This window comes from Vicugna pacos, unplaced genomic scaffold, assembly GCF_048564905.1.
Source record: "Vicugna pacos unplaced genomic scaffold, VicPac4 scaffold_117, whole genome shotgun sequence".
Taxonomy (NCBI): Eukaryota; Metazoa; Chordata; class Mammalia; order Artiodactyla; family Camelidae; genus Vicugna; species Vicugna pacos.
This window is the reverse complement of record NW_027328797.1, coordinates 381,956-395,815: the sequence shown is the minus strand read 5'-3', so window position 1 is coordinate 395,815 and position 13,860 is coordinate 381,956.

Below are 13,860 nucleotides of genomic sequence, written 5' to 3'. Positions count from 1 at the left end.
CCTTCAAGCTAGGTGAAGGACGGCTTTCACACACACTTATCTCTCAGAACTGAGCATGTGGAGAGACGTTCGTTCATCCAGCACAAAGGGAACGGGTTGCAGGAGAAACCCTTACTCTGGTTTCTCAGTCGGTTTCCTAGTGCCGGTTTGAAGTGCCTGCCGTTTTCACTGTAAAACCGAGTTGGAGCTTGTACCTCCCCATATATATGTATGGAGTGGAGTTGGCAACAGAAAAGAAACTTTGTGTTCCCTTCAAGCTAGGTGAAGGACGGCTTTCACACACACTTATCTCTCAGAACTGAGCATGTGGAGAGACGTTCGTTCATCCAGCAAAAAGGGAACGGGTTGCAGGAGAAACCCTTACTCGGGTTTCTCAGTCGGTTTCCTAGTTCCGGTTTGAAGTGCCTGCCGTTTTCACTGTAAAACCGAGTTGGAGCTTGAACCTCCCCATATATATGTATGGAGTGGAGTTGGCAACTGAAAAGAAACTTTGTGTTCCCTTCAAGCTAGGTGAAGGACGGCTTTCACACACACTTATCTCTCAGAACTGAGCATGTGGAGAGACGTTCGTTCATCCAGCACAAAGGGAACGGGTTGCAGGAGAAACCCTTACTCTGGTTTCTCAGTCTGTTTCCTAGTGCCGGTTTGAAGTGCCTGCCGTTTTCACTGTAAAACCGAGTTGGAGCTTGTACCTCCCCATATATATGTATGGATTGGAGTTGGCAACTGAAAAGAAACTTTGTGTTCCCTTCAAGCTAGGTGAAGGACGGCTTTCACACACACTTATCTCTCAGAACTGAGCATGTGGAGAGACGTTCGTTCATCCAGCACAAAGGAACAGGTGGCAGGAGAAACCCTTACTCTGGTTTCTCAGTCGGTTTCCTAGTGCCGGTTTGAAGTGCCTGCCGTTTTCACTGTAAAACCGAGTTGGAGCTTGTACCTCCCCATATATATGTATGGAGTGGAGTTGGCAACTGAAAAGAAACTTTGTGTTCCCTTCAAGCTAGGTGAAGGACGGCTTTCACACACACTTATCTCTCAGATCTGAGCATGTGGAGAGACGTTCGTTCATCCAGCACAAAGGGAACGGGTTGCAGGAGAAACCCTTACTCTGGTTTCTCAGTCGGTTTCCTAGTGCCGGTTTGAAGTGCCTGCCGTTTTCACTGTAAAACCGAGTTGGAGCTTGTACCTCCCCATATATATGTATGGAGTGGAGTTGGCAACTGAAAAGAAACTTTGTGTTCCCTTCAAGCTAGGTGAAGGACGGCTTTCACACACACTTATCTCTCAGAACTGAGCATGTGGAGAGACGTTCTTTCATCCAGCACAAAGGGAACGGTTTCCAGGTGAAACCCTTTCTCTGGTTTCTCTGTCTGTTTCCTAGTGCCGGTTTGAAGTGCCTGCCGTTTTCACTGTAAAACCGAGTTGGAGCTTGTACCTCCCCATATATATGTATGGAGTGGAGTTGGCAACTGAAAAGAAACTTTGTGTTCCCTTCAAGCTAGTTGAAGGACGGCTTTCACACACACTTATCTCTCAGAACTGAGCATGTGGAGAGACGTTCGTTCATCCAGCACAAAGTAACGTGTGGCAGGAGAAACACTTACTCTGGTTTCTCAGTCTGTTTCCTAGTGCCGGTTTGAAGTGCCTGCCGTTTTCACTGTAAAACCGAGTTGGAGCTTGTACCTCCCCATATATATGTATGGAGTGGAGTTGGCAACTGAAAAGAAACTTTGTGTTCCCTTCAAGCTAGGTGAAGGACGGCTTTCACACACACTTATCTCTCAGAACTGAGCATGTGGAGAGACGTTCGTTCATCCAGCACAAAGGGAACGGTTTGCAGGAGAAACCCTTTCTCTGGTTTCTCTGTCTGTTTCCTAGTGCCGGTTTGAAGTGCCTGCCGTTTTCACTGTAAAACCGAGTTGGAGCTTGTACCTCCCCATATATATGTATGGAGTGGAGTTGGCAACTGAAAAGAAACTTTGTGTTCCCTTCAAGCTAGTTGAAGGACGGCTTTCACACACACTTATCTCTCAGAACTGAGCATGTGGAGAGACGTTCGTTCATCCAGCACAAAGTAACGGGTGGCAGGAGAAACCCTTACTCTGGTTTCTCAGTCTGTTTCCTAGTGCCGGTTTGAAGTGCCTGCCGTTTTCACTGTAAAACCGAGTTGGAGCTTGTACCTCCCCATATATATGTATGGAGTGGAGTTGGCAACTGAAAAGAAACTTTGTGTTCCCTTCAAGCTAGGTGAAGGACGGCTTTCACACACACTTATCTCTCAGAACTGAGCATGTGGAGAGACGTTCGTTCATCCAGCACAAAGGGAACGGTTTGCAGGAGAAACCCTTTCTCTGGTTTCTCAGTCTGTTTCCTAGTGCCGGTTTGAAGTGCCTGCCGTTTTCACTGTAAAACCGAGTTGGAGCTTGTACCTCCCCATATATATGTATGGAGTGGAGTTGGCAACTGAAAAGAAACTTTGTGTTCCCTTCAAGCTAGGTGAAGGACGGCTTTCACACACACTTATCTCTCAGAACTGAGCATGTGGAGAGACGTTCGTTCATCCAGCACAAAGGGAACGGTTTGCAGGAGAAACCCTTTCTCTGGTTTCTCTGTCTGTTTCCTAGTGCCGGTTTGAAGTGCCTGCCGTTTTCACTGTAAAACCGAGTTGGAGCTTGTACCTCCCCATATATATGTATGGAGTGGAGTTGGCAACTGAAAAGAAACTTTGTGTTCCCTTCAAGCTAGTTGAAGGACGGCTTTCACACACACTTATCTCTCAGAACTGAGCATGTGGAGAGACGTTCGTTCATCCAGCACAAAGTAACGGGTGGCAGGAGAAACCCTTACTCTGGTTTCTCAGTCTGTTTCCTAGTGCCGGTTTGAAGTGCCTGCCGTTTTCACTGTAAAACCGAGTTGGAGCTTGTACCTCCCCATATATATGTATGGAGTGGAGTTGGCAACTGAAAAGAAACTTTGTGTTCCCTTCAAGCTAGGTGAAGGACGGCTTTCACACACACTTATCTCTCAGAACTGAGCATGTGGAGAGACGTTCGTTCATCCAGCACAAAGGGAACGGTTTGCAGGAGAAACCCTTTCTCTGGTTTCTCAGTCTGTTTCCTAGTGCCGGTTTGAAGTGCCTGCCGTTTTCACTGTAAAACCGAGTTGGAGCTTGTACCTCCCCATATATATATGTATGGAGTGGAGTTGGCAACTGAAAAGAAACTTTGTGTTCCCTTCAAGCTAGGTGAAGGACGGCTTTCACACACACTTATCTCTCAGAACTGAGCATGTGGAGAGACGTTCGTTCATCCAGCACAAAGGAACGGGTGGCAGGAGAAACCCTTACTCTGGTTTCTCAGTCTGTTTCCTAGTGCCGGTTTGAAGTGCCTGCCGTTTTCACTGTAAAACCGAGTTGGAGCTTGTACCTCCCCATATATATGTATGGAGTGGAGTTGGCAACTGAAAAGAAACTTTGTGTTCCCTTCAAGCTAGGTGAAGGACGGCTTTCACACACACTTATCTCTCAGAACTGAGCATGTGGAGAGACGTTCGTTCATCCAGCACAAAGGGAACGGGTTGCAGGAGAAACCCTTTCTCTGGTTTGTCAGTCTGTTTCCTAGTGCCGGTTTGAAGTGCCTGCCGTTTTCACTGTAAAACCGAGTTGGAGCTTTTACCTCCCCATATATATGTATGGAGTGGAGTTGGCAACTGAAAAGAAACTTTGTGTTCCCTTCAAGCTAGGTGAAGGACGGCTTTCACACACACTTATCTCTCAGAACTGAGCATGTGGAGAGACGTTCGTTCATCCAGCACAAAGGAACGGGTGGCAGGAGAAACCCTTACTCTGGTTTCTCAGTCTGTTTCCTAGTGCCGGTTTGAAGTGCCTGCCGTTTTCACTGTAAAACCGAGTTGGAGCTTGTACCTCCCCATATATATGTATGGAGTGGAGTTGGCAACTGAAAAGAAACTTTGTGTTCCCTTCAAGCTAGGTGAAGGACGGCTTTCACACACACTTATCTCTCAGAACTGAGCATGTGGAGAGACGTTCGTTCATCCAGCACAATGGGAACGGGTTGCAGGAGAAACCCTTACTCTGGATTCTCAGTCGGTTTCCTAGTGCCGGTTTGAAGTGCCTGCCGTTTTCACTGTAAAACCGAGTTGGAGCTTGTACCTCCCCATATATATGTATGGAGTGGAGTTGGCAACTGAAAAGAAACTTTGTGTTCCCTTCAAGCTAGGTGAAGGACGGCTTTCACACACACTTATCTCTCAGAACTGAGAATGTGGAGAGACGTTCGTTCATCCAGCACAAAGGGAACGGGTTTCAGGAGAAACCCTTTCTCTGGTTTCTCAGTCTGTTTCCTAGTGCCGGTTTGAAGTGCCTGCCGTTTTCACTGTAAAACGGATTTGGAGCTTGTACCTCCCCATATACATGTATGGAGTGGAGTTTGCAACTGAAAAGAAACTTTGTGTTCCCTTCAAGCTGGGTGAAGGACGGCTTTCACACACACTTATCTCTCAGAACTGAGCATGTGGAGAGACGTTCGTTCATCCAGCACAAAGGGAACGGGTTGCAGGAGAAACCCTTTCTCTGGTTTCTCAGTCTGTTTCCTAGTGCCGGTTTGAAGTGCCTGCCGTTTTCACTGTAAAACCGAGTTGGAGCTTGTACCTCCCCATATATATGTATGGAGTGGAGTTGGCAACTGAAAAGAAACTTTGTGTTCCCTTCAAGCTAGGTGAAGGACGGCTTTCACACACACTTATCTCTCAGAACTGAGCATGTGGAGAGACGTTCGTTCATCCAGCACAAAGGGAACGGGTTGCAGGAGAAACCCTTACTCTGGTTTCTCAGTCTGTTTCCTAGTGCCGGTTTGAAGTGCCTGCCGTTTTCACTGTAAAACCGAGTTGGAGCTTGTACCTCCCCATATATATGTATGGAGTGGAGTTGGCAACTGAAAAGAAACTTTGTGTTCCCTTCAAGCTAGGTGAAGGACGGCTTTCACACACACTTATCTCTCAGAACTGAGCATGTGGAGAGACGTTCGTTCATCCAGCACAAAGGGAACGGGTTGCAGGAGAAACCCTTACTCTGGTTTCTCAGTCTGTTTCCTAGTGCCGGTTTGAAGTGCCTGCCGTTTTCACTGTAAAACCGAGTTGGAGCTTGTACCTCCCCATATATATGTATGGATTGGAGTTGGCAACTGAAAAGAAACTTTGTGTTCCCTTCAAGCTAGGTGAAGGACGGCTTTCACACACACTTATCTCTCAGAACTGAGAATGTGGAGAGACGTTCGTTCATCCAGCACAAAGGAACAGGTGGCAGGAGAAACCCTTACTCTGGTTTCTCAGTCTGTTTCCTAGTGCCGGTTTGAAGTGCCTGCCGTTTTCACTGTAAAACCGAGTTGGAGCTTGTACCTCCCCATATAGATGTATGGAGTGGAGTTGGCAACTGAAAAGAAACTTTGTGTTCCCTTCAAGCTAGGTGAAGGACGGCTTTCACACACACTTATCTCTCAGATCTGAGCATGTGGAGAGACGTTCGTTCATCCAGCACAAAGGGAACGGTTTGCAGGAGAAACCCTTACTCTGGTTTCTCAGTCTGTTTCCTAGTGCCGGTTTGAAGTGCCTGCCGTTTTCACTGTAAAACCGAGTTGGAGCTTGTACCTCCCCATATATATGTATGGAGTGGAGTTGGCAACTGAAAAGAAACTTTGTGTTCCCTTCAAGCTAGGTGAAGGACGGCTTTCACACACACTTATCTCTCAGAACTGAGCATGTGGAGAGACGTTCGTTCATCCAGCACAAAAGGAAACGGGTTGCAGGAGAAACCCTTACTCTGGTTTCTCAGTCTGTTTCCTAGTGCCGGTTTGAAGTGCCTGCCGTTTTCACTGTAAAACCGAGTTGGAGCTTGTACCTCCCCATATATATGTATGGAGTGGAGTTGGCAACTGAAAAGAAACTTTGTGTTCCCTTCAAGCTAGGTGAAGGACGGCTTTCACACACACTTATCTCTCAGAACTGAGCATGTGGAGAGACGTTCGTTCATCCAGCACAAAGGGAACGGGTTGCAGGGGAAACCATTTCTCTGGTTTCTCAGTCTGTTTCCTAGTGCCTGTTTGAAGTGCCTGCCGTTTTCACTGTAAAACCGAGTTGGAGCTTGTACCTCCCCATATATATGTATGGATTGGATTTGGCAACTAAAAAGAAACTTTGTGTTCCCTTCAAGCTAGGTGAAGGACGGCTTTCACACACACTTATCTCTCAGAACTGAGCATGTGGAGAGACGTTCGTTCATCCAGCACAAAGGGAACGGGTTGCAGGAGAAACCCTTACTCTGGTTTCTCAGTCTGTTTCCTAGTGCCGGTTTGAAGTGCATGCCGTTTTCACTGTAAAACCGAGTTGGATCTTGTCCCTCACCATATATATGTATGGAGTGGAGTTGGCAACTGAAAAGAAACTTTGTGTTCCCTTCAAGCTAGGTGAAGGACGGCTTTCACACACACTTATCTCTCAGAACTGAGCATGTGGAGAGACGTTCGTTCATCCAGCACAAAGGGAACGGGTTGCAGGAGAAACCCTTACTCTGGTTTCTCAGTCTGTTTCCTAGTGCCGGTTTGAAGTGCCTGCCGTTTTCACTGTAAAACCGAGTTGGAGCTTGTACCTCCCCATATATATGTATGGAGTGGAGTTGGCAACTGAAAAGAAACTTTGTGTTCCCTTCAAGCTAGGTGAAGGACGGCTTTCACACACACTTATCTCTCAGAACTGAGCATGTGGAGAGACGTTCGTTCATCCAGCACAAAGGAACGGGTGGCAGGAGAAACCCTTACTCTGGTTTCTCAGTCTGTTTCCTAGTGCCGGTTTGAAGTGCCTGCCGTTTTCACTGTAAAACCGAGTTGGAGCTTGTACCTCCCCATATATATGTATGGAGTGGAGTTGGCAACTGAAAAGAAACTTTGTGTTCCCTTCAAGCTAGGTGAAGGACGGCTTTCACACACACTTATCTCTCAGAACTGAGCATGTGGAGAGACGTTCGTTCATCCAGCACAAAGGGAACGGGTTGCAGGAGAAACCCTTTCTCTGGTTTGTCAGTCTGTTTCCTAGTGCCGGTTTGAAGTGCCTGCCGTTTTCACTGTAAAACCGAGTTGGAGCTTGTACCTCCCCATATATATGTATGGAGTGGAGTTGGCAACTGAAAAGAAACTTTGTGTTCCCTTCAAGCTAGGTGAAGGACGGCTTTCACACACACTTATCTCTCAGAACTGAGCATGTGGAGAGACGTTCGTTCATCCAGCACAAAGGAACGGGTGGCAGGAGAAACCCTTACTCTGGTTTCTCAGTCTGTTTCCTAGTGCCGGTTTGAAGTGCCTGCCGTTTTCACTGTAAAACCGAGTTGGAGCTTGTACCTCCCCATATATATGTATGGAGTGGAGTTGGCAACTGAAAAGAAACTTTGTGTTCCCTTCAAGCTAGGTGAAGGACGGCTTTCACACACACTTATCTCTCAGAACTGAGCATGTGGAGAGACGTTCGTTCATCCAGCACAAAGGGAGCGGGTTGCAGGAGAAACCCTTACTCTGGATTCTCAGTCGGTTTCCTAGTGCCGGTTTGAAGTGCCTGCCGTTTTCACTGTAAAACCGAGTTGGAGCTTGTACCTCCCCATATATATGTATGGAGTGGAGTTGGCAACTGAAAAGAAACTTTGTGTTCCCTTCAAGCTAGGTGAAGGACGGCTTTCACACACACTTATCTCTCAGAACTGAGAATGTGGAGAGACGTTCGTTCATCCAGCACAAAGGGAACGGGTTTCAGGAGAAACCCTTTCTCTGGTTTCTCAGTCTGTTTCCTAGTGCCGGTTTGAAGTGCCTGCCGTTTTCACTGTAAAACGGATTTGGAGCTTGTACCTCCCCATATACATGTATGGAGTGGAGTTGGCAACTGAAAAGAAACTTTGTGTTCCCTTCAAGCTGGGTGAAGGACGGCTTTCACACACACTTATCTCTCAGAACTGAGCATGTGGAGAGACGTTCGTTCATCCAGCACAAAGGGAACGGGTTGCAGGAGAAACCCTTACTCTGGTTTCTCAGTCTGTTTCCTAGTGCCGGTTTGAAGTGCCTGCCGTTTTCACTGTAAAACCGAGTTGGAGCTTGTACCTCCCCATATATATGTATGGAGTGGAGTTGGCAACTGAAAAGAAACTTTGTGTTCCCTTCAAGCTAGGTGAAGGACGGCTTTCACACACACTTATCTCTCAGAACTGAGCATGTGGAGAGACGTTCGTTCATCCAGCACAAAGGGAACGGGTTGCAGGAGAAACCCTTACTCTGGTTTCTCAGTCTGTTTCCTAGTGCCGGTTTGAAGTGCCTGCCGTTTTCACTGTAAAACCGAGTTGGAGCTTGTACGTCCCCATATATATGTATGGAGTGGAGTTGGCAACTGAAAAGAAACTTTGTGTTCCCTTCAAGCTAGGTGAAGGACGGCTTTCACACACACTTATCTCTCAGAACTGAGCATGTGGAGAGACGTTCGTTCATCCAGCACAAAGGGAACGGGTTGCAGGAGAAACCCTTACTCTGGTTTCTCAGTCTGTTTCCTAGTGCCGGTTTGAAGTGCCTGCCGTTTTCACTGTAAAACCGAGTTGGAGCTTGTACCTCCCCATATGTATGTATGGATTGGAGTTGGCAACTGAAAAGAAACTTTGTGTTCCCTTCAAGCTAGGTGAAGGACGGCTTTCACACACACTTATCTCTCAGAACTGAGCATGTGGAGAGACGTTCGTTCATCCAGCACAAAGGAACAGGTGGCAGGAGAAACCCTTACTCTGGTTTCTCAGTCTGTTTCCTAGTGCCGGTTTGAAGTGCCTGCCGTTTTCACTGTAAAACCGAGTTGGAGCTTGTACCTCCCCATATATATGTATGGAGTGGAGTTGGCAACTGAAAAGAAACTTTGTGTTCCCTTCAAGCTAGGTGAAGGACGGCTTTCACACACACTTATCTCTCAGATCTGAGCATGTGGAGAGACGTTCGTTCATCCAGCACAAAGGGAACGGGTTGCAGGAGAAACCCTTACTCTGATTTCTCAGTCTGTTTCCTAGTGCCGGTTTGAAGTGCCTGCCGTTTTCACTGTAAAACCGAGTTGGAGCTTGTACCTCCCCATATATATGTATGGAGTGGAGTTGGCAACTGAAAAGAAACTTTGTGTTCCCTTCAAGCTAGGTGAAGGACGGCTTTCACACACACTTATCTCTCAGAACTGAGCATGTGGAGAGACGTTCGTTCATCCAGCACAAAGGGAACGGGTTGCAGGAGAAACCCTTTCTCTGGTTTCTCTGTCTGTTTCCTAGTGCCGGTTTGAAGTGCCTGCCGTTTTCACTGTAAAACCGAGTTGGAGCTTGTACCTCCCCATATATATGTATGGAGTGGAGTTGGCAACTGAAAAGAAACTTTGTGTTCCCTTCAAGCTAGTTGAAGGACGGCTTTCACACACACTTATCTCTCAGAACTGAGCATGTGGAGAGACGTTCGTTCATCCAGCACAAAGTAACGGGTGGCAGGAGAAACCCTTACTCTGGTTTCTCAGTCTGTTTCCTAGTGCCGGTTTGAAGTGCCTGCCGTTTTCACTGTAAAACCGAGTTGGAGCTTGTACCTCCCCATATATATGTATGGAGTGGAGTTGGCAACTGAAAAGAAACTTTGTGTTCCCTTCAAGCTAGGTGAAGGACGGCTTTCACACACACTTATCTCTCAGAACTGAGCATGTGGAGAGACGTTCGTTCATCCAGCACAAAGGGAACGGGTTGCAGGTGAAACCCTTTCTCTGGTTTCTCAGTCTGTTTCCTAGTGCCGGTTTGAAGTGCCTGCCGTTTTCACTGTAAAACCGAGTTGGAGCTTGTACCTCCCCATATATATGTATGGAGTGGAGTTGGCAACTGAAAAGAAACTTTGTGTTCCCTTCAAGCTAGGTGAAGGACGGCTTTCACACACACTTATCTCTCAGAACTGAGCATGTGGAGAGACGTTCGTTCATCCAGCACAAAGGGAACGGGTTGCAGGAGAAACCCTTTCTCTGGTTTGTCAGTCTGTTTCCTAGTGCCGGTTTGAATTGCCTGCCGTTTTCACTGTAAAACCGAGTTGGAGCTTGTACCTCCCCATATATATGTATGGAGTGGAGTTGGCAACTGAAAAGAAACTTTGTGTTCCCTTCAAGCTAGGTGAAGGACGGCTTTCACACACACTTATCTCTCAGAACTGAGCATGTGGAGAGACGTTCGTTCATCCAGCACAAAGGAACGGGTGGCAGGAGAAACCCTTACTCTGGTTTCTCAGTCTGTTTCCTAGTGCCGGTTTGAAGTGCCTGCCGTTTTCACTGTAAAACCGAGTTGGAGCTTGTACCTCCCCATATATATGTATGGAGTGGAGTTGGCAACTGAAAAGAAACTTTGTGTTCCCTTCAAGCTAGGTGAAGGACGGCTTTCACACACACTTATCTCTCAGAACTGAGCATGTGGAGAGACGTTCGTTCATCCAGCACAAAGGGAACGGGTTGCAGGAGAAACCCTTACTCTGGATTCTCAGTCGGTTTCCTAGTGCCGGTTTGAAGTGCCTGCCGTTTTCACTGTAAAACCGAGTTGGAGCTTGTACCTCCCCATATATATGTATGGAGTGGAGTTGGCAACTGAAAAGAAACTTTGTGTTCCCTTCAAGCTAGGTGAAGGACGGCTTTCACACACACTTATCTCTCAGAACTGAGAATGTGGAGAGACGTTCGTTCATCCAGCACAAAGGGAACGGGTTGCAGGAGAAACCCTTTCTCTGGTTTCTCAGTCTGTTTCCTAGTGCCGGTTTGAAGTGCCTGCCGTTTTCACTGTAAAACGGATTTGGAGCTTGTACCTCCCCATATACATGTATGGAGTGGAGTTGGCAACTGAAAAGAAACTTTGTGTTCCCTTCAAGCTGGGTGAAGGACGGCTTTCACACACACTTATCTCTCAGAACTGAGCATGTGGAGAGACGTTCGTTCATCCAGCACAAAGGGAACGGGTTGCAGGAGAAACCCTTACTCTGGTTTCTCAGTCTGTTTCCTAGTGCCGGTTTGAAGTGCCTGCCGTTTTCACTGTAAAACCGAGTTGGAGCTTGTACCTCCCCATATATATGTATGGAGTGGAGTTGGCAACTGAAAAGAAACTTTGTGTTCCCTTCAAGCTAGGTGAAGGACGGCTTTCACACACACTTATCTCTCAGAACTGAGCATGTGGAGAGACGTTCGTTCATCCAGCACAAAGGGAACGGGTTGCAGGAGAAACCCTTACTCTGGTTTCTCAGTCTGTTTCCTAGTGCCGGTTTGAAGTGCCTGCCGTTTTCACTGTAAAACCGAGTTGGAGCTTGTACCTCCCCATATATATGTATGGAGTGGAGTTGGCAACTGAAAAGAAACTTTGTGTTCCCTTCAAGCTAGTTGAAGGACGGCTTTCACACACACTTATCTCTCAGAACTGAGCATGTGGAGAGACGTTCGTTCATCCAGCACAAAGGGAACGGGTTGCAGGAGAAACCCTTACTCTGGTTTCTCAGTCTGTTTCCTAGTGCCGGTTTGAAGTGCCTGCCGTTTTCACTGTAAAACCGAGTTGGAGCTTGTACCTCCCCATATGTATGTATGGATTGGAGTTGGCAACTGAAAAGAAACTTTGTGTTCCCTTCAAGCTAGGTTAAGGACGGCTTTCACACACACTTATCTCTCAGAACTGAGCATGTGGAGAGACGTTCGTTCATCCAGCACAAAGGAACAGGTGGCAGGAGAAACCCTTACTCTGGTTTCTCAGTCTGTTTCCTAGTGCCGGTTTGAAGTGCCTGCCGTTTTCACTGTAAAACCGAGTTGGAGCTTGTACCTCCCCATATATATGTATGGAGTGGAGTTGGCAACTGAAAAGAAACTTTGTGTTCCCTTCAAGCTAGGTGAAGGACGGCTTTCACACACACTTATCTCTCAGATCTGAGCATGTGGAGAGACGTTCGTTCATCCAGCACAAAGGGAACGGGTTGCAGGAGAAACCCTTACTCTGATTTCTCAGTCGGTTTCCTAGTGCCGGTTTGAAGTGCCTGCCGTTTTCACTGTAAAACCGAGTTGGAGCTTGTACCTCCCCATATATATGTATGGAGTGGAGTTGGCAACTGAAAAGAAACTTTGTGTACCCTTCAAGCTAGGTGAAGGACGGCTTTCACACACACTTATCTATCAGAACTGAGCATGTGGAGAGACGTTCGTTCATCCAGCACAAAGGGAACGGGTTGCAGGAGAAACCCTTTCTCTGGTTTCTCTGTCTATTTCCTAGTGCCGGTTTGAAGTGCCTGCCGTTTTCACTGTAAAACCGAGTTGGAGCTTGTACCTCCCCATATATATGTATGGAGTGGAGTTGGCAACTGAAAAGAAACTTTGTGTTCCCTTCAAGCTAGTTGAAGGACGGCTTTCACACACACTTATCTCTCAGAACTGAGCATGTGGAGAGACGTTCGTTCATCCAGCACAAAGTAACGGGTGGCAGGAGAAACCCTTACTCTGGTTTCTCAGTCTGTTTCCTAGTGCCGGTTTGAAGTGCCTGCCGTTTTCACTGTAAAACCGAGTTGGAGCTTGTACCTCCCCATATATATGTATGGAGTGGAGTTGGCAACTGAAAAGAAACTTTGTGTTCCCTTCAAGCTAGGTGAAGGACGGCTTTCACACACACTTATCTCTCAGAACTGAGCATGTGGAGAGACGTTCGTTCATCCAGCACAAAGGGAACGGGTTGCAGGAGAAACCCTTTCTCTGGTTTCTCTGTCTGTTTCCTAGTGCCGGTTTGAAGTGCCTGCCGTTTTCACTGTAAAACCGAGTTGGAGCTTGTACCTCCCCATATATATGTATGGAGTGGAGTTGGCAACTGAAAAGAAACTTTGTGTTCCCTTCAAGCTAGTTGAAGGACGGCTTTCACACACACTTATCTCTCAGAACTGAGCATGTGGAGAGACGTTCGTTCATCCAGCACAAAGTAACGGGTGGCAGGAGAAACCCTTACTCTGGTTTCTCAGTCTGTTTCCTAGTGCCGGTTTGAAGTGCCTGCCGTTTTCACTGTAAAACCGAGTTGGAGCTTGTACCTCCCCATATATATGTATGGAGTGGAGTTGGCAACTGAAAAGAAACTTTGTGTTCCCTTCAAGCTAGGTGAAGGACGGCTTTCACACACTCTTATCTCTCAGAACTGAGCATGTGGAGAGACGTTCGTTCATCCAGCACAAAGGGAACGGGTTGCAGGAGAAACCCTTTCTCTGGTTTCTCAGTCTGTTTCCTAGTGCCGGTTTGAAGTGCCTGCCGTTTTCACTGTAAAACCGAGTTGGAGCTTGTACCTCCCCATATATATGTATGGAGTGGAGTTGGCAACTGAAAAGAAACTTTGTGTTCCCTTCAAGCTAGGTGAAGGACGGCTTTCACACACACTTATCTCTCAGAACTGAGCATGTGGAGAGACGTTCGTTCATCCAGCACAAAGGGAACGGGTTGCAGGAGAAACCCTTTCTCTGGTTTGTCAGTCTGTTTCCTAGTGCCGGTTTGAATTGCCTGCCGTTTTCACTGTAAAACCGAGTTGGAGCTTGTACCTCCCCATATATATGTATGGAGTGGAGTTGGCAACTGAAAAGAAACTTTGTGTTCCCTTCAAGCTAGGTGAAGGACGGCTTTCACACACACTTATCTCTCAGAACTGAGCATGTGGAGAGACGTTCGTTCATCCAGCACAAAGGAACGGGTGGCAGGAGAAACCCTTACTCTGGTTTCTCAGTCTGTTTCCTAGTGCCGGTTTGAAGTGCCTGCCGTTTTCACTGTAAAACC